Consider the following 19281-nt stretch of genomic DNA (forward strand, 5'->3'; position numbering starts at 1 on the left):
GTTGGAAACAGGGCAAGTGGGAAGTCTCTCTGGGGGATTTGTGGGCCTTTATTGAGATGGGGGAGAATGCCCTAAAGGGGAGCTCCTAGCAGCCTAATTGTTGAGGAATGATGGAAGTTCAACAGCATGGAAATTGTACTTCTCGCTTCAGCTAAAAAGGTGCTTATAAAGGTAGCTGGGCTATTTTAGCAATTTGCCTTATTTTGAAAATCCAATTTGGAAGCTTCATTAAAGGGCACTAATTTAGTGTCTTAGGGGAATATGTGTTTAAAGGAGCTTGTCAACAATCTTCATGTTTGCCAGTGTGTAGGTGAGCTCAACTCCCCAAGCTGGCGTTCCCTGGTTACATATGTGCTCTTTCATTTCAAACATGATGCGAAGTTTAAGAGCACTGATGATGAGAGTGTAGCAACACCAACTCCACCTTCCTTAATCCAACCCTGCTCCACCATTCAAGTCAGGATGCTTTAAGTGACGAAGGAACTCTGCAATTGGCCTTTAGATCTGGCTTCAAGCAAGGAAGATACCGTTTCAGTTTAGTTTAGGAGAGTAAATATGTGAAGGGTCACTCATCTAAGGAAAGTAGCAGGTTCAAAGTGCTCAAGAAAATAGAAACACTTTCTCAATGTCTGGAAGAATCACTTATTGCTCACTGCCTGCCTAATATTCCCTCAAGAATATGTCCAACCCACATGGGGAGACAAGATTTTAAGTTGGAAAGCTGAATGCTAATTAACTTCCTGGCCTCAAATAAACACGAGACTTTTGTAGGTCCTGGTTTATTGGTAAAACAATTGAAGAAAAATTTAATCAAAGCAAATCAATGTTATTCTTCCTTGAGAGGCTTTCTTTAGTAGCACTGTAGCACTGTCGGCCCATTGTTCATTGATTTGCTCAAATGGGCACCAGTAATGTCTCCATTGTGGTTACTGTTTTTGGCATATCGAATACGCCACGGGTAGCTTGCCAGGCTCTGCTGTGCAGGCGGGTATTCTTTGTAGCTTGCCGGGCTCTCCAAGAGGGACAGAGGAATCGAACCCAGGTCAGCCACATGCAAGGCAAACGCCCTACCTGCTGTGCTATTGCTCCAGTCCTTCTTTAGTAAATGAAGGTTAAAATCCATGAGAAATTGCAGGACGTGCTGTCATCATGTCTGTACACTTAAGGTGGTAAAGAGTTCTGCCTTGTTCTTTTATATAATCGCTGGAGTTTGTATTGAAGCTTTATTACATTCTTCTTCCATTTAATGGTTATAATTTCTAATCTAGTTTACAGAATCCAGTTTTTCTTTACTTCTTTCGTCCTTCCTTCCTCCCTCCCTCCCTCCCTCCCTCCCTCGCTTCCTTCCTTCCTCTTTCTCTCTCTCTTTCTCTTCCTCCTTTCCCCTCCCATCTCTGTCTTGTGGACTGACATCTGATTGTTCTAGAGGCTGGGCTTCTTTACTAAGTTGTTAACTATGTTGAGTGTCTGCTCTTAAGAATTCCTATTTGTAGATTAGTCTTCCATCCATTTGGGGACATTTAGGTATAGACCTGCACAGAGAGAAATCAGAACGACTGTTGTTCTTCCCATGCAGTCCCAAGTGTATGAATTTAGGATGCAGCAGAACTTGTCACAACAATTTTCCCCAAGGAACGATAAGGTTTTTTTAGAACACAGTTTAAATGAAAGAAAAGATAGTTAACAATACATTTTTTTTTATTGCTTGTCCCTTGAATTCCCTGTGATTGCAACGAGGGGAGAAAGTTCCTGTCAAAATGCTTTTGGAAAAGACTGAGTATAAATGCTCAAAAATAGATTAAGTTAAAGGTCCTGAATTCTTTAGGCTTCCATTTTCCTGAAATATCATAGAGCAGATTCATTCTTATTCCAGTAAGAGCTGATCCCCCAGGGAGACAAATTGTAATATGTGGAAAATAATTACTATTCACCAAGGACTGGTACAACCTTATTCTATTTTTTCTATAATTTTCCAGAACTACACCTAGCATCTTTTGGATTTCTAATCACTTTCTTAGCATATATTAATATGTCCGCAGCTGTTGAAACTGTATTTTTATAAAAAGTGGAAAATCCATCTCTTAATATTTAAAATATAAAAATTACTTGAAAAATAATTTTAGTTATTAGAATTGGATGCAAATAAATGAAACCACAAGGACTTGGGAAATTTCAAGACAGTATATGCTGGTTTATTTATTTGTTGTTTGGGGGGAGGGGCACCTAATTGCAGCTGGTAAAGTTGATTTTCTCCTCCTCAGTTTATTGTGGGATGGGGCGTTCATTGCCCCAGATCCACAGTTATCCAGCGACTACATTTCAGAAGCTGAATTGCTGGATAGTGTCAAAATGAGCTTTGGCAATTCCATGCAGGCGTGCACAACTATAATTTTGCTTCACATTAATAATAACCTAGCAAAGAAGCCCCGAATCAAATGCCTTGCTCTCAGCTGGGGGCAGAAAGCCAGAGGAGCTATCTTGGCTGGTGACCTATAATGTAGAAAAAGTGGGCTCCACGTTCTCTCCAGAGGGGTGGGCGGTATTCCGGAAATGTATTCCCGCTCCGCCAGGATCTATTTTTTTTTTTTTTTGGTAGTGTGTGCCCTGAGACAATGGGGGGAGAAAAATTACAGATAATAAAAATAGCACATCTCCAGAACAAACAGGAAATGCAGCGCTTTTATTTCTTCGGATGTCAACTCCGTTCCCTGCCCCACGCCCAGCCCTGCCTGGGTCGTCTCAGCAGCCCTTGGACCTTTTGCAAATCAGCGCTGCTGGGGGGCCGCGCGCCGGGCAGTGCCCCCGGGGAGTGCACCGGGCTCTGCGAGCCCAGACTTGGGGCTCGGCTCGTCCCCGGCGAACCCCGAGAAGAACTGGAGAGCGGGCTCCAGTTGGGCGGGGTGCGGGGCTAAGATTGTGGGGTGTTCTCAGTGGAGTTGGGCTGGAGAGTGAGCAGCGCAGGAAGGGAGCGAGCTCGGCTGGGTCAAGAGTCCGCCGGAGTCGGAGGCGCCCTCTCGGAGCGGTACGCGGGATGCTGGGGCTCCTGGGCGGGGGCGGGGGGGTGCAGACGGGGGTCGGCGTGGCGGGGCCGGGGTGGGGTGGGGGGGGGTGGGGGGTGCGTGCAGGTCTCCGCTGCGCGCTTGACGCTCGCTGCTGCCCAGCGCGAGGCTCGCGCGCTTTGTCTCGGCTGCGGGGCTGCGGGGAGCGGCCGGGGCTGGTTGGCACCGCGCGCGCCGGGCGCGCTCCGACTCTGCCAACTCCGCGCCCCGCGGGCGGGCGCCCCGCGACCACCGACTCGAGGGTGTGGCGCGGCGCGGGGCGGGAGTCTGCAGCCCCGGCAGCCGCGGGGGAGCGCCGGCCGCGGCGGCGGGGCGGAGCAGGGCGCCACCTGCAGCGGCTGTGCCAGCCGCGTGGGAGGGCAGGGACTCGCCGAGGGGCAGACGACGGGGGTGGTCAGGCGCGGGACTGACAGTGTGACAGAGGCGCGGACAGGTAGACGCAGCCCGACAGCTGGGGACGAGGAGATCGGAACGCAGAGAGAGAGAGGGAGAGAGAGAAGAGAGAAGGGAGAGAGGTAGAGAGAGGGAGAAAGAGGGAGAGAGAGGGAGAGAGAGAGGAGAGAGAGAGAGACAGAGAGAGAGAGAGAGAGAGAGAGAGAGAGAGAGAGAGAGAGAGAGAGAGAGAGAGAGAGAGAGAGACTCCTGCTCTCTCCGCCTTCCTTCCTCGACCCGAGGGACACTGCGTGGGAGAGAGAGGGAGCGAGAGGGGGGCGCAAATCACCCCGGAGGGACCCTGCCTGCCTTCCGGGGGGCACGAGCGGCGCAGAGGGACGGACCGACGACTCAGGCTCGGACTGACGGCGAGTGAGGGTAGCAGCTGCAGAAGCCGAGCCCCGAGGAGCCAGGACCCCGGCGCCGAGCACAGGGGCCGAGCCACTGACTGTCCGACCGACGGACGCGCGCGGGGACAGACTGGCCGACTCCGGAGGGGGCGCGCCCACTCCCCAGCGCCGGGGCCAGCCCGAGCCGCCGCCGGCACCTTCTTTGCAGCCCGGGCAGCCGCGGCCGAGCCAGGATCCCAGCCAACGCCGCAGAGAGCTCCTTTGTACTAGCAGTTCAATAAATCGACCACCAAACCAAACAAACCAAAACTAAAAGCAAAAGCCAAGCCAAAGCAAACCAATCAAGCCAAATCAATCATTGAGAACAGTAATTTTAATAAAAAGCAAAAACTATATATAGATATCTATATTACTAAACTAAAAATCAATCAAGACACCAAGACGCTGGGGGCACATCCACAGTTCCGTCAAGGTAATAATCAAGGTCTTCCGACGTGAACACTGCGCGCCTTTTGTGATTTTTTTTTTCTTCCTCTCTGCCATTTATTTGTGCTTTTCTTTCTGATCGTTTATAGTTTGCATTTCTCCTTTGTGTTCGTGAAGAGCTGTCGTTGTTATATCTGTATTGTGATTTTATGTGCAAAGGGGAAGGGCAGACTACCCCCTCCTTTAAATGGGGCAAAAATGGAGAACTGGAAGTCAATTGAAAGGGACATTTCTTTTCTTAAGAGATTTTTGCAGGGCTCCTGGTGGAAAGTTTAAAGTGCTTTTATGTCTTTTGAAGGAGACATATACAAGAGGCAGAAAGTTATGATGTGTTTGTCCTGGCTGGATAGGGGGGTCAGGCTGCTTAGGAGTTTCGCAGGATGGGGGGGGGGGGCAGGGGGAGGAGTGAGAATTGCTCCCCTTTTATATTTTGATTTTATATGTTTGAAATCTGTTTCATTGAAATTTCCAATTTCAAGTCTTCTGTCTCAGGTTGTAGGTATGGTGGGAGAAATAAGTGGAATTCAATAGATGTTTTAAAAGTTTTTTTGGTTTTTTGTTTTTTTTAAGAATAGAAATTGACTCACTGCATGCCTGTGCTTAGAAATACATCTGGAGTAGATGTGGTTGCTACTAGGTTTCCAGGTTCAATACTTGTTCTCCTGCAGATAATACAGGATAAAGGAGTCCATGAGAAAAAACAAAGAGGAAATTTTAAGTTGCAGGGATGGGCAGCTAGGGATAAAATGCAAGGCTAGAAGAAGTCACCTTCAGGAACTGTGATTCAAGTGCATATATATATATATGTATATATACATATATACACACCATATGTGAAGTTTTTTCATTTATGACTTTTTAAGTTTATAGGTATGACACTTCAGTCTCTCCAAACAAGAATGGTGTTCCCCAAAATTGAAATCTGTATCAGATTTTGCTCAAATGTTGAATAAATAAATCCAAATGATATGCATCCCCTTCCTCACCCACTCTGGAGATAGAAATTGCTATATTGCCTTAAGAGAACAGAAATGGAGATGACAGGAAATCATTTTGCATTTGATGGAAAGTTCAGAAATCTTTGACACACACTTTAAAATAAATGCACCTACTTCTTTGATCCTCTGTGTTTGTTACCAACAGGCTTACACAACATTCTTAGCAGGTTTTAGTTAATGTCATTTTCACAAAAGGCAGTCCTTTAAAAGCCTGGAGTTCTAGCTGTGTTTTGTTCAAATAGCTCAATAATCTGCTATCTTATCAGTAACCACTTCTGTTGCACTCCTAATGTGAATCATATGTGAGAAATTATGTGTGCACTCTTTCAGATTAAGTGGATTTTTAAGGTATGTATTTGTGCTTGATCCTGTCTTTTCTTGTCACATTATTTCACTTTGCATCATTTCAAACAGTATTTTTAGATTTTGCAAAGAGTGAATTTAATGTATTTGTTTAGGAATATATTTCTTTATCACAGAGATACTAAAAGCTAACCTATGACAATCTTTGATTATCTATACTATTCCATTTGTTTTAAAAGTTATTTTTGGACATTTATGTATATGTGCCTTAATTTATCCTCTTTGGACTTGTCCTAAGGCAACTGAGTTCCTCTTGATGAATGCCCATTTAACAGAATGCTTTGTTTAGTGAAGCATATTTAAAGAAATTGATACAACTATAAAATTGACTTTCAGCTTCTCTGTGACTTAATTTTACTACATGCTGATTTCTGTTTTCAGCTCAGATAGAGATAGGTTTGTGAGCACTATAGATTTTCAAATTGCTTGTCTCCCAGTGACTTCCTCTTGCATTCCCAACTGAGTATGGTTACCTTGAGAACTCTGGCATTAGCCCTGTTAGAGCATGCTCCACTGGGGAGTTCAGTGCAGTCTATTTTTAATGCTATTTAATGAAGGAGCTAGCGCCTCACTCAGCTATAAAAGAAGCATGATGGAAGACAGCAATGCGTGGTTATGGATACTGGAGAAGGATATTTGGAAATGTTCAGACTGGCTGCTGGATATGGTAAAAGTCATATATTGTACTAAGAACAATCAATTGATTTTACTGAATTACATATGAATCATTTGATATGTGTTTTCATAGACCTCTTCAGTAATTCTTAGAAAGAAGACTCAATAATTTGAATGTCTTAAAACTTAAGGGAGATATTAACCAGGGAGTTCCTTCATGGTTTCTATTTTTAATACAAGCTGTCAGGTTCTTGGGTGGTGAGAAGTACAGAAATAATTCCAGATTCCTAAAATATTATTTTAGTGAAGAGAATAGAGCTTGTGAGATGCCCTATGCATAAAATAACTCACGTTCTTCTAAAATATTTTGGTACCTTGAAGTTCTGCCTTGTGATTTTTTTTTTCATTTTCTTTTATAAACTAAGAGTCTGTCTAGGTGGAAACTGAGTGAAACAGGAAGTTTTGTTGAACTTGAGTTGTTTTCTCACCTTACTTTGACATAGGCACAGTAGATTATCTTACTGAAGGTATTTTTAAAGTGTAATCAGTAGAGGCTGAACTAATAATATTTGGACTGTTATAATGAAGAGGGAAAGATCTTAATATTATAGTGGGTAAAGCATAAAAAGCCATCTGTCTTAGACATTTGCATATATGCAGAACACCTGTCTTGAGGTAGAAAGGGAGAGTGTTCAGTCAGAAAGGTCTCAGTTTCTTATTAACAGCATACTCTAATCCGGCTAGTTCTTTGTTCAAAGTGAAGGTAATTAGACTAATGCTTATTTGTAGTCGCAAGATTAGTAAACATAAGATAAAGTGAATATTAAGCGGAGAAATCAATCATATCATGATTAAAAGAAGCTGTTAAAACAATGTAAAACTTATTTTATCTTTTTTGTCAATTTTTTTAAAGTCTTCTAAGGCACATACACTGCAAGGGTCTACTGTGATTTGTTGTGGTGGTTATATTTGTTAGGTTTTTCACCTGCTACTTCTAGAGGTGAGAAATAATCTCCACTGACTGGAATGTATCCCTTTGTGATCATGCTCTTTGGGCCACAATGCTTATACTTTATTCAAGATTCTCGAGTCAGTGGGCACACTCTTCTGGATTCATTGTGCATTTTGTCTGTGGACAAGATAATGATAAGCTACAGGAGTAGAGTGGGATGAGTCACCATGGAAGAAACAATATACAACTTAGCCAGGAGTGAATATGATTGAGAATTCTCATTAGTGTGGAAATACAGTTTGAAGTTTGTAAGGTTGAAAATTATAAATAAATGGTGAGAGTATGTTAGTTTAATGCAGGTATGCTTTGCGACATGGTAGGGAAAGAACATGGGATTTAAAAGTGATGTCGACACTGAAAGCCATTTCTTCAAATGGTAAGTACTGGCATCATTCTAGCTGGTACCACAGGGTGGTAGCCTATTTAGAAATTTGTAAGTCTCTGATAAAGAAAAGAACGACTTCTTTAAAAAGCATTATTTCACTTGGAAAGTTCTAAGTCAATTTTGCTCAGTGATGATAAATTTATAAAATACACTCTTCCTCTTTTTAGATAAAGAACCTTCATATTTTTTAAGGAAATCTATTTCCAAAGGTTCTATATTTCTGCTGACTTTGCGCTCTTTTATTTTTCATTCTAACATTTAAAGTTAAATATGATAGGTGATTTCAAGCAGTGACTCAATTTAATGCTGAAGAGACTATTTAAGGTAAAATATTATTATTAGCAAAATGTATCTCTGAATAGATTTGTTTTTCATTTGCTATCTTTGCTTCTGAATATTAGTTTCCTTTCAGGTGTATTTATGCCGAGTTCTAATAAATCAAAATTTTTTCAGTGCCTTGGAGTCTTATAGCCTAAATTAATTTTGTTTATCACAGACTAAACTTGACCTGAATGTTCAGAGTATTTACTGCTTGTATTTGCATCATTTCTATAAGGATTAAATACAAAATAAGACACATTGGAGATAAATTATAAGCATTAATATCATTTGCTTGGCAAACAATAAAGTGTTTGAGATAGAACCACATTCATTCACAGAGTTTTTCTTTTCCTTTTTTAAGGTTTTGTAATGTTATCTTGGGGCCTAAAAATTTTCTATAGTCTGATGTTTTCTTAAGGTATAATATGCCATATAACACTTGGATCGTAACTTTCTTTAAAATTACTGAGACTTACCTGTGCCCTGTGGAATACAGGACAGGTAAATAAAAAGTGAATTAACAAAACTTTGCCAGAAAAATTGAGGAGATATTGAAAAAAGTAAACCAAATGGATTGAGTTGAATAGACCAAATTTATTCTGTTTTCTAAATGAATCATTAGCACTATTCGACACTCTTCTAGCTGTAACACAGAACCTTTGTATAAACAGTATTAGATATTGTTTTAATCAATGCCTATGCCATAGTAAATCAATATCTTCAATTCATCTACATACCTTTCCCAAGAAAATTTCTTTTGGCAGTTTATGATAACTCCCAGCAAAATACCTGTCAGTGCCATAAGTTATGTAAGATTTTTGTAAGTTTTATAATCAAGTTATACCTATTAGGATACAATGATAATTGTGACTTATTAAAGTGCCAAATAATTTATTTAAAATTGTCTCACACAAGCTTCATTCATACTCATAATTGTCCTTAAGTTATACATTATTATACAACTTGCTTAAAGTAATGTACTTTGTAGTTGCTCCTTTTACCTAGCAATAGAAAATAACTAATTTTATTCAGGCAAATTTGAGAGGAGTCCACTAATAAGTACCTCTTTTAAAAATAAGCTTTTTAACCACATTATAACATTTACATATCTTCAAAATGAGGTCACAATTCTTAAATTCAGAGTTAATTGTGCATAGCACACAAAAATGGATTTGGATTTTGTCAATTAGATTGTGCGTGTATAACATTGGTTTTTAAGATAAAAATAAAATGTGGCTTAATTGAAAGGGTTTAAGATCTTAAAGAATAAACAGTTGCGTCAGTTTTTATTTCAAGTATTTTGTCAAAATTTTAAAGATTTACTTGCTATTTTGTGGTTAATGTCATTACGCAGTATTGCATAATACAATATACAGATTGCGGTTTTTTTCATTCAAATATATTCACAAAGCCTCTCTACCTAGCTAACTCTCCCTGATTGAAACCAACATAAGCTATGAAAAAATCTTTATAATAACAGCATCCAAACCCAAACGATGACCTAAGTGACTTCTCAACCAGATTTAGTGCTGTAATCTTTAATGGATGCGCATTCTTTTGTATTTGTGTTGTCACTGGTGGTTTCATTATTACACACTAAATACTTGGGATAAAAATGAAGATTGCCTCTAGGGAAATGAAAATCAGAGAAATGGTGCTTATATACTTAGCGACTTTTCTTCTATTTTCATAGGCATAATACATAATTTAGAATATTCTAGAGGAATAAAATTATGCATGTTGGCACTTTGATCTTAGCTCAAATTGAGAATGAATGCAAGTAATTAAGGTAAAGTATGTCAAAGTCTTTAAAGATGAAAATGGAATTTAAATTTCTAAAAGTTTTATGGTCCTACAAGTGTAAATGTAATATTCCTACATATGTGGAAAAGATGACTTAGCTACCACTCAGTTTTGCAGTAATTTGAGTTGTTTTCTGGTGATCTCATCACCATTACATAAACCTAAAAGAGTAAAATCATGGGTCATCAGCAAATGAAGAAAGGGCATGTAAACTCAGAAAATCCATGGACTATAAATAAACTTTTAACTTTTATTTGCTCGAAAATTCAATAGAAAAACACAAAGCTATCAAATTGTATTTATATGTTTCTAAAAACATAAAGCTACAATTCTCACATAAAGCTCTAATATTAATAAGTAAATATCTGAACTCTGCATTGGCGTAGTTTACTTAGTATTTTGTTTACTAACATACATATAAGTTTGATGACAATGTCAGTGCTCTGGCATCTGACTTAATTACTAAGGAACTAAAGGACAGAAAACAAGGAAGTTCTATGTAAGGATGCATCATAATCAAGAATTTGATAGTTGTGAGCTTCATTCCTCAAGCACCATTTAAAGAAAAAAAATGTTAAAAAACCTTTTGATCATAAGTAAAGTTTTTTAATTTTCTTTTTAAAGAAAAATTAAGAATTTAGCTAAATATTGACTCTATACCACAATATATCATACATTTTTCTTAAAATTCATTGCATTCTTCTAAGTTAGCAAATTCTCAGGAATTTACAGCAATTTTTATGATGCTATTTCTTTTACCTGGCTTATAAGAATGATTAAAAGATCATGGCTTTTAATTACATAGATTTACATAGTCTTTAAATTTCTTGAGTGTGTTGGTACTGTAGGAATCTTAGCAAATTATTGATCAAATTATTGATCTTAAGCATACCACTAAAGAAGACTTCAAAAAATCCCACTGTACTTAGTTGGTATTAATGATTCTTCATTTTATTCATACAGTTTTTATTTCACTTTTGCCATGACACGTATTTTCTTTATAAAGTTTCAAATCTTTTCTTCAATGGCCAAAATTCCCAAAGTCTCACTAGCAGAATTCTGAGCTGATCACATAATATAGTATGATATCATATTGCATAGACATGCTATTGCTATTTCCTTTAAACACAGCCAATGCTCTGACAATTAGATAACTTAATTGTCCAATTATTACACTCATTATCTTAGTCCAGAGCTATGGATCACTTAGTTCTGAGTATCTTTTACAGCTTCAGGCAGTGAGAGAATAGATGTGGTTAAAAATTCAATATATATGTCAAACATTTTATAAAAGTATACATGCTATTGGACAAGAATATAAGTATTCTTAAAAGAGGGGTGTTATATTGTTAGTTAAATGATATCATTTATATTATTTCTCTAATACAGTGTGGGAAGTTATAGGCAGTGTGATGGTTTCACCTCAGTGATAACATGCATTAAAATTCCTATTATACCTGGTATAGAGGGGTATTTATAACATCAAGTTATATGCTCAGACATATATGAAGGCTTTTGCCATTCAGGGAGGAATGTCAGCCTCATATGATTTATCAGGTTGATGGAATATGTAAATTTTATTAAGATAAAATTTCTGAGTAATCAAGACGTAAGTATGGTAGCATATCAATACCTCACTTTGCTAATAGTTATTTTCATAAGTATGCATTTCACCACCTAAACAAACAGTCTTGGTATTTGTCTTCTGGATAACTAAAATTATGACTGTAACTAAGGTACTAAACTTGCCTCTGCATTATAGGTCTTTTGGTAAAGTTGAATGGTAACACTAATCTAAACAAAGTACTAATAATGTGAAGTTAGAAATTTAACTCCTCATTACTTCAACTTTCTCATTAATAAAACTTAGCATACATTTAACACACTGTTCTGTACATGTGGTCTATCAGAGACCAAACCAGGGTAGTAACCGGTCTAGAATATTTTATTCTAGAAGGATCCCGATGCCAAATAAGGTCATTATCTTCTGTCAGAAGGAAGAGCTGGCTCAATTCAGAGTTGTGTAAAGAATAAAGCATTTTGCCCAAACACTTTAATAGTTTATGTATCCATTAGTAGGGGTGGCTGGAGAAAAAAAAATATTGAATAGCAAAGTGCTGGAACGTGTCCATGACAGAATAACCAAAAATTCCTACACTAATAAGTGAGAACCGGGAAGCGGCAGATTTGGGGTGGCACTAGAGGTGGAAACGTCTTTGAGTGACCTAGAGATGTTAAAGCAAGTAGAGTTTTGCAGGTGCTTTTAAGTCATGTCACTCCCACATAAGGTTTTGATTACTAGTCTCAGAGTGACAAGAATGAGCTGTTTGGAGGCTGGAGCGATAGCACAGCAGGTAGGGCGTTTGCCTTGCACGCGACCGACCCGGGTTCGATTCCCAGCATCCCATATGGTCCCTCAGCACCTCTAGGAGTAATTCCTGAGTGTAAAGCCAGAGTAATCCCTGTGCATCGCTGGGTGTGACCTGAAAAGAAAAAAAAAACGAGCTGTTTGGACAGGGCAGATGACATGGTCTGTAATCTTAAAGTAGCTGCACTTAATTTTATTGAAAGGAGCTACTGTCTCAGATTGTATTGTAATACCCTGTATCTGAGTGAAGATGACAAGAGGGAACAGATTTATCTCAGGACTAGATTTAATCCATGGTTTTCTCTGTTAGTAAATAGAGAACCATAATAGTGTTCAGTATAGCAGGAGAGCTGAGAAAGCATAAATCATTCAAATTTTAAAATGTATCATTTAAATTCCAGCCATTCTTCTAAGGGATAACACAATTAGAAAGTTATACAATGAAAATTTCAGAAGGTATCTGCAATTATGTTTGTGATCCTTTGCTATTTAATATTTACTGGAAAACAAAAATAAATCAAAGAAAGTGTGGGCAATATGTATAATATGCATATTATTTAAAGATACTTAAACATAATATATATTTTTAGATTTACCAATAATTAATTTATACAAAGCCAGTATGTAATTTATACAAAGATAAGTTTTTTTAATTGTTCCTAGCAGATATTTAGTCTAAACTTGTTGGATTAAAGAGCAGCCTTTACATTAATGGCCTCTAGTATTTAAGATTTAAGATTAGTTCTATGTAAAGTTTGTTGCTTCCCCTTAAGTTTCAGCTTAAGGAAGTTTGATTCATCTTTCTGAAAACATGTTGAATCACAACTTCACTAGAGATTATTTTGGCTCATAAATAATTTTCTTTTTCAAATCTCAGGCAATGACTGACTTCTAAAGGAATAGTAATTTAAAACTTAAAAGTAAGTTAAAACTAAAACTTCAGAATTCCTCAACTGAATATGATTTAGAAACCTAAGTGGGATTTTATGAAAAAGATATAAATTTTTAAAGTCAAAAATATCTAAGTGGAATAGAACTGCAGTCTAACAATATGGTCTTTGGGAGAAGAGATACAGCTGAGGCAAGTTCTGAAACAATTTCAAACTACAGACAGGTAGAACCAAAGATAACTCTTGTTTAATGGATATGCGCTTTCAGAGACATTTACCGTTGTGAAGGTGATCCAAGTAGTGAGGGAAGAATGTACTTCTCTAATGGACTGAATTCAAAGTGCAGTAGCATTAAAAAGCAAGGGTGATGGGGCTGGGAGTGAAGGGAAGGGAGAAAATGAGAACATATAGGGACTTCCAGATCCCTGTTACTGTCAAAACAACTGCAATGAAGCTATAGAAGAGTCATATTATTCTTCCTATGATAGTATCAACCGGAGTAGATGAGGAACCATTCAATTCACCTAGAACTAAGAAGAACTGGATTAATTTTTATTCCTAGCTAAAAAAAAAAATAGAAACCTAATCTGGAAAGAAGGGATCCAGTTGACTTAGTGGGGTGAGTTGGCTTTCTTAACTCGCCATCTACATTTTAAGATACTGTTACACATATCTTAAATTCTGATGGCATGCACTCCTATTCACCCATCTACTTTCCAAAGAGAACCCAAATCAGATTTCTTAGAGAGATGAGCAATATAGTCTCTTTCTTCTTCAAGACTGTAGCTGGCTCTAGGAATAGGTTGAAAGCAATAGATTCTGACACAGCTGGCATTCTCTTAAGGGAATCAGAAATAAACTTCCTGAACACACTATGTTAAAGTAAGGGACCCTTGAGGCAAGCTGAATTGAGGGCTGGTTGCATGTGTGTTAATCCACAAGACTTGTCTTTGCTTAAGTATTAATGTACTTACTAATTATTTATTTGTTCATTTTTCAAAGATATATTGCTGAATTTTTTATGCACAACTCACACTATTTGTATAATTTGTATATAAGTTTATATTACTTTCGGAGAGTTTGAACAGTGAATTAAAAATTATTACAGTACAAGGTAACTAAAAATTAATAGATGGAACAATGTCTTTCTTGGGTGATAAAGCAATATAAATTTGCTTTTTAAAAAAGAAAAATATTATTACCATAAATTCCATGAGGATACTTGACACAGTATACCTCAGGGTGGAAACCATATTGTTTTCAGAAAACAAAGATTGAAGAAAAATAAGCACTATTAGTAAGTTGTTGGATAAAGACCTTGTTGGTAATAGGGCACAAACTCAAATTAGCAGTTGATAAACTTTCTAACATGGGACAGCAATTGATTAAAATAAATGTATATGTAATAGTATGAGCTATTCACATTCTTTTTTTTTAAATTATCTTGAATAGTTTCACCAAAACAAAAGAAAAGAAAAAGAATTCAAGGAGGCCCAGAATTAAGTTCAGGCCTCACTCGCCTAGTAACTTTGTCAAACTTTTTAAATTTCAGGCTTCCCATTTCTGAAATTAAAATGAAAGAAATGGAGATAAAGTACTTATCCCACTGATACTATTACTGTTTTACCCAGTGCTGATAATTTTAGTATGTTTTGTCCTCATCACTACCTTTGCTTAATTCCATAGGCATCTCATAAATAACCACTTTAGTCACACCCAAAGGCCATTTTAAATTCTCAAATTTCAGACAAATTTTTTGAGGCTGCAGGGAGTGGGGCATAATATTTTATAAGCTTGAAGAAGAAATGTGGTAATGGATAATTTAGAATTCCATGGTACACTAAATTCTACATAGTATTCTACTACCTAATAATAGGCAGGTTATAAGAATGTGTTTCTGCTGTTTACTTAAAAACAAACTACATCTTCATTGAGATGTCTAGAAACTGTAGAGATTAGTTTTATCACACTTATGGGAACAATTTGGGACTTAGAAAACTAGAAATGGTTTCACATAAAATAGTAGTAAACTTGTGGTTTTTGCATTTGGCAGATAAGGTCAACATAAATGTTCAGCAGAAACTGTTTGCATAATCAGTGATTGCCAACAGATTAATGATTTCTTAAAATCACTAGAAAAGAAGAAAACAGGGGCTGGAGCGATAGCACAGCGGGTAGGGCGTTTGCCTTGCACGCGGCCGACCCAAGTTCAAATCCCAGCATCCCATATGGTCCCCTGAGCACCGCCAGGAGTAATTCCTGAGTGCAGAGCCAGGAGTAACCCCTGTGCATCGCCAGGTGTGACCCAAAAAGCAAAAAAAAAAAAAAAAAAAAAAAAAAAAAAGAAGAAAACATTAAACATTAAAACACTTGAACTAGATTCAAAAACCATTATGAGTTGGTTTTGATGTTTTAAAGGAAAAGATGAGGGAATATCACTTGTTGCTTCTTTTCTAGATTAGATCTTTTGCTTAGGTAGTGATCAAAACACTGTTAGTCAAGAAATTTACAGAAGTGAGACAGACTAATACCTCCAAACTTGAAAGAAGCTGATATAGTTTACTGCAAGTATTGGTGATCTCATCTGATATACTGAATTGATGAAAAGCCAACTTTGGGGTATTCCTGAGGAAATAAATCAATAAATTGTAATATGAATGTATATATATAAAGCATATTTCTTTCATATACATATATGAATGAAATATGTTTTTTTAAACTTTTAAAGGAAAGTTACTGAGGGGCCATTTATGGAAGAAATCTATACTTATTTCTGTATTGATTGGGCCATTAAGGCCATTTATTATGCTCTGCAGGAATTATTTCATTTGGTTGGATCCTCCTGCTCTCTGAATTTACTTACTTCTTCAGGCAAAAATTCTGTCAAAGTAGGAAGCATGCAAAATTTCTGTAGTCCTGCTTATATTATTTGCTGAAACCACGACACAGTGATGAATATTCTTTTACGATGCTAAATTTACTTCTGGATTATATTTGACCAAACACTGCTTGGTATGTTGGAAAAGTAATTTTTTGTTGAATCTTTTTTTTTTTTGCAGTGTGAATATTCACTGATATTTATCAACTGCCTCTCCTGTGGGACCTGTTGCCTATGTGATGCCCACAAATGGTCTGTTTGACTGTCGTCACAAGAGTAGCCAGATTTTGGTTGCAGTTTGGAGATTTGTTTCTCAAGACAAAACAAAAAGAAAGCTTTTTTGTTGTTGTTTCATAGTTTACTCTATAATATGTCATGGCCACAGAGAACACAGAAAAATGGATCTAATTTAGTTATCAGGATTAAGAATATTGGATCTCTAGATCCAATCAAGAGATCAGCAAGCAGTTAATATTCAGTGAGGCCATGACAAAGAAGACCCTGGAAGGTCAAGGTGAACTAAGTTTGAATTCCATCTCTAGTCTCTGCCTGATAGACAGCATTAACCACAGAGAGCTTCAGTGTCCTTTTTACAGGATGTGGGCAAAGATCCTTCCTTCACCAGCTACCATAAGTAGATTTCTAACCACATAATATAAATGGGCTCTCCTTCTTTCGCTCTCCTACAAGAACTCTGTATCTATAAGACTTTGAAATTTGTAAGAGTGTAATGAAATATATGGTAATTGCCTTATAGAAACATATGATAAAGTTAAGTTTGAGTCACCAGTGCTTCTTCTGTTCACAGATTACTGATAAAAGAGAAAATGAGTGTGAGTTGATCACAGGATACTTTTACATTTGTCACTCTCACTGTCATCCAGCTCATCGATTTGCTAGAGCGGGCACCAGTAACATCTCCATTGTGAGACTTGTTGTTACTGTCTCACTGTTGTTACTGTTGTTACTGGGCTGGAGCGATATAGCACAGTGGTAGGGTTTTTGCCTTGCACGTGGCTGACCCGGGTTTGATTCCTCCGTCCCTCTTAAAGAGCCCAACAAGCTACCGAGAGTATCCCACCCGCACGGCAGAGCCTGGCAAGCTACCTGTGGCATATTCAATATGCCAAAGACAGTAACAAGTCACTTTTATATTTGCTTTTCTAAAATATTAGTAATATAAATCTTATCATTAAGAAAAATAATAATGGATGAAATCCTTCATTAGGAGACCACACCCATAACCTAGGAGTTTCCCTGCCTTCCTTTCCTTTTACTTAAGTAAGTCTTTTCTGAACTCTACTACTTGATAAGGGATTAAAAAAAAAAAAAGGGAGATAAAACCTATAATACATCTAAACTACTAACTTTAGTGATTCAACCTTCGGTATAATTAGATACCTAGAGATACCTAAAGTGCAATATTTATTTTTTTGGTGAGGTGGAGGTAGGAAATGAAATAATTAGATTAATATATAACTTTAAAAATATGTATTTAAATGACTGGTACTTAATTTTTTTTCTTTTTTAAAATGGATATATGGGATTTGGACTTTTAAATGCTTTCTTGATGGTCCTTTTTTGCATTTTTTTACTAGCTCAGGCCTATGGCCCTGTTTTTCAAACCTGTGACCCTCAGTCAGCATGAGAGGAAATGTTCCGCTGCTAATATTCTTCCTCCTACCCCTTGGGGAGAACTAATGTCAGGTAGTTAAAACCTAATTCAGCCAACCTGCCAACTCAAATTTAGGCAATTTACTATATTGAAGATTCCATTTTCATTTTGCTAAAAATGTTTTCATTAAAATCAGCTAGAAAACATGAATTAGCAAGGGTGTTCTTGCTTTATAAAGTGTTCTCAGTTTGTCTTCTGCCAAATCTTAGTAAACCCTGACACCTGGAACACTCGTGTGTACACATACACACTCACACACTCTCGTGTGCATGTACACATGTTCCCACACCCATACACTTACACACTCCCACACCCTCACACTCTCAAACATTCTGACTCACACAAGCACTATCACTCTTTCACACGTGTGCATTTATACACACATACAGACACACACACACACACATACACACACACACACACAGGCTAATTTTTTGCCTAAGCTTTCTGTGTTGGTTTGTCAGAGAGAATGACGGTTACTATGGGCAGATGTGCAGGATCAAAGTGACCTTTCATCCTTTAACCCCCAGTGTCAGTTTCTCAAATGAAGGAAGTGGTGACGTTAACACCACCTTCAGCCATATTCTGAAATAAAAGTTAGGATAGTAGGTTTGGTAAACCTATTTATTAGTTATTTGTCAATAGTAGTGACTTTGTCAAAAATATTTGAAAAGATAAGGTTAGGGACTCTGCTTGCAATTAGTTAAAAGGTGAAATCTTGCTTTGTTACCTGACGCAAACTCACAACCCAAAAACTAAATGGTTTATTGTTTTCTAATCTAGCCTAGCAGAAAAAAAATTCTTAGAAGCACTATTTATAACTAGATAAAACTTGTTTTAACACTATTAATAATATATTTTACATCATATATAGAGAATATATTTTCTATTTTTTTAACCTGCATGAATCATTACTAGCAAGAGCTAAGTTTACTTAACTGCATGTTAAACAAGGGAAGAGGATTACCTATAATTTAATTTGGGGGAACTTATTTTCTGAAGAGAAAATGCAGCAAAAATCAAATGTCTTCACAGTCTCTAATTACTCTATGAATGCATGTATGTATACACACATGTAAATAAACACACATATGTATATATACACATATGCAGACATATGTATAAGATACATATCTTAATATATATTAACTTAGACTATACTTATACTATAAAATAGTAATCCTTGTTATTGTGGCATTAATGATGAGATGATTTTACTGAGGAACTTTTTCTATTTAATTTCTTCTGAGTTTAATTTCTTCTGAAATTTATTTTTGCTCTTATGAACAATATCCCACTAAGGACAACTGTTACTAAAGGGAGTCGATGAAATACAGAAACTTGCATTTACCTGTGCCTCAAACCATCAGCTTTGATCTTGTGCAAGGCAGATAGAGAAGGAAAGCTGATAAATTTATTAGTTCAAATAAGGAGTTAGGGATTTTGTTACATTTTAAGTTTCGATTCCATAGCTCTGCTCTAGTGCCCAAAATCAACTATACTATCTATCTTGTAAATGTCACTCAGTGCTCTACAGCCGATATATTGCCCTAATCCTTTAGTGAATCCTATTATAGATGTAAGTCAGTGTAAGTGAATAAGTATGTCACCTCCAAAGGATGTCATGGACTATGACATTCTTTCTT

At 37.4% G+C, this 19281-nt stretch overlaps 1 protein-coding gene across 4 annotated transcripts in view; it reads left to right on the forward strand.

Moving 5' to 3' along the window:
• Window positions 1-2676: 2676 nt before the first annotated feature.
• The window catches only part of ARPP21 (cAMP regulated phosphoprotein 21), a 162085-nt gene continuing 145480 nt past the window's right edge, over window positions 2677-19281 (forward strand). The window contains exon 1 of one of the 4 annotated variants that reach the window (XM_055135718.1): window positions 2677-3022. The gene's annotated coding sequence lies outside the window, so the exon portion shown is untranslated. Of the gene's footprint in view, window positions 3023-3682; window positions 4314-6220; window positions 6356-7500; window positions 7692-19281 lie in introns of those variants that run through there. The other 3 variants (XM_055135717.1, XM_055135721.1, XM_055135722.1) reach the window with 3 other exon arrangements.

Source organism: Sorex araneus, chromosome 4 (genome assembly GCF_027595985.1).
Source record: "Sorex araneus isolate mSorAra2 chromosome 4, mSorAra2.pri, whole genome shotgun sequence".
Lineage (NCBI taxonomy): Eukaryota > Metazoa > Chordata > Mammalia > Eulipotyphla > Soricidae > Sorex > Sorex araneus.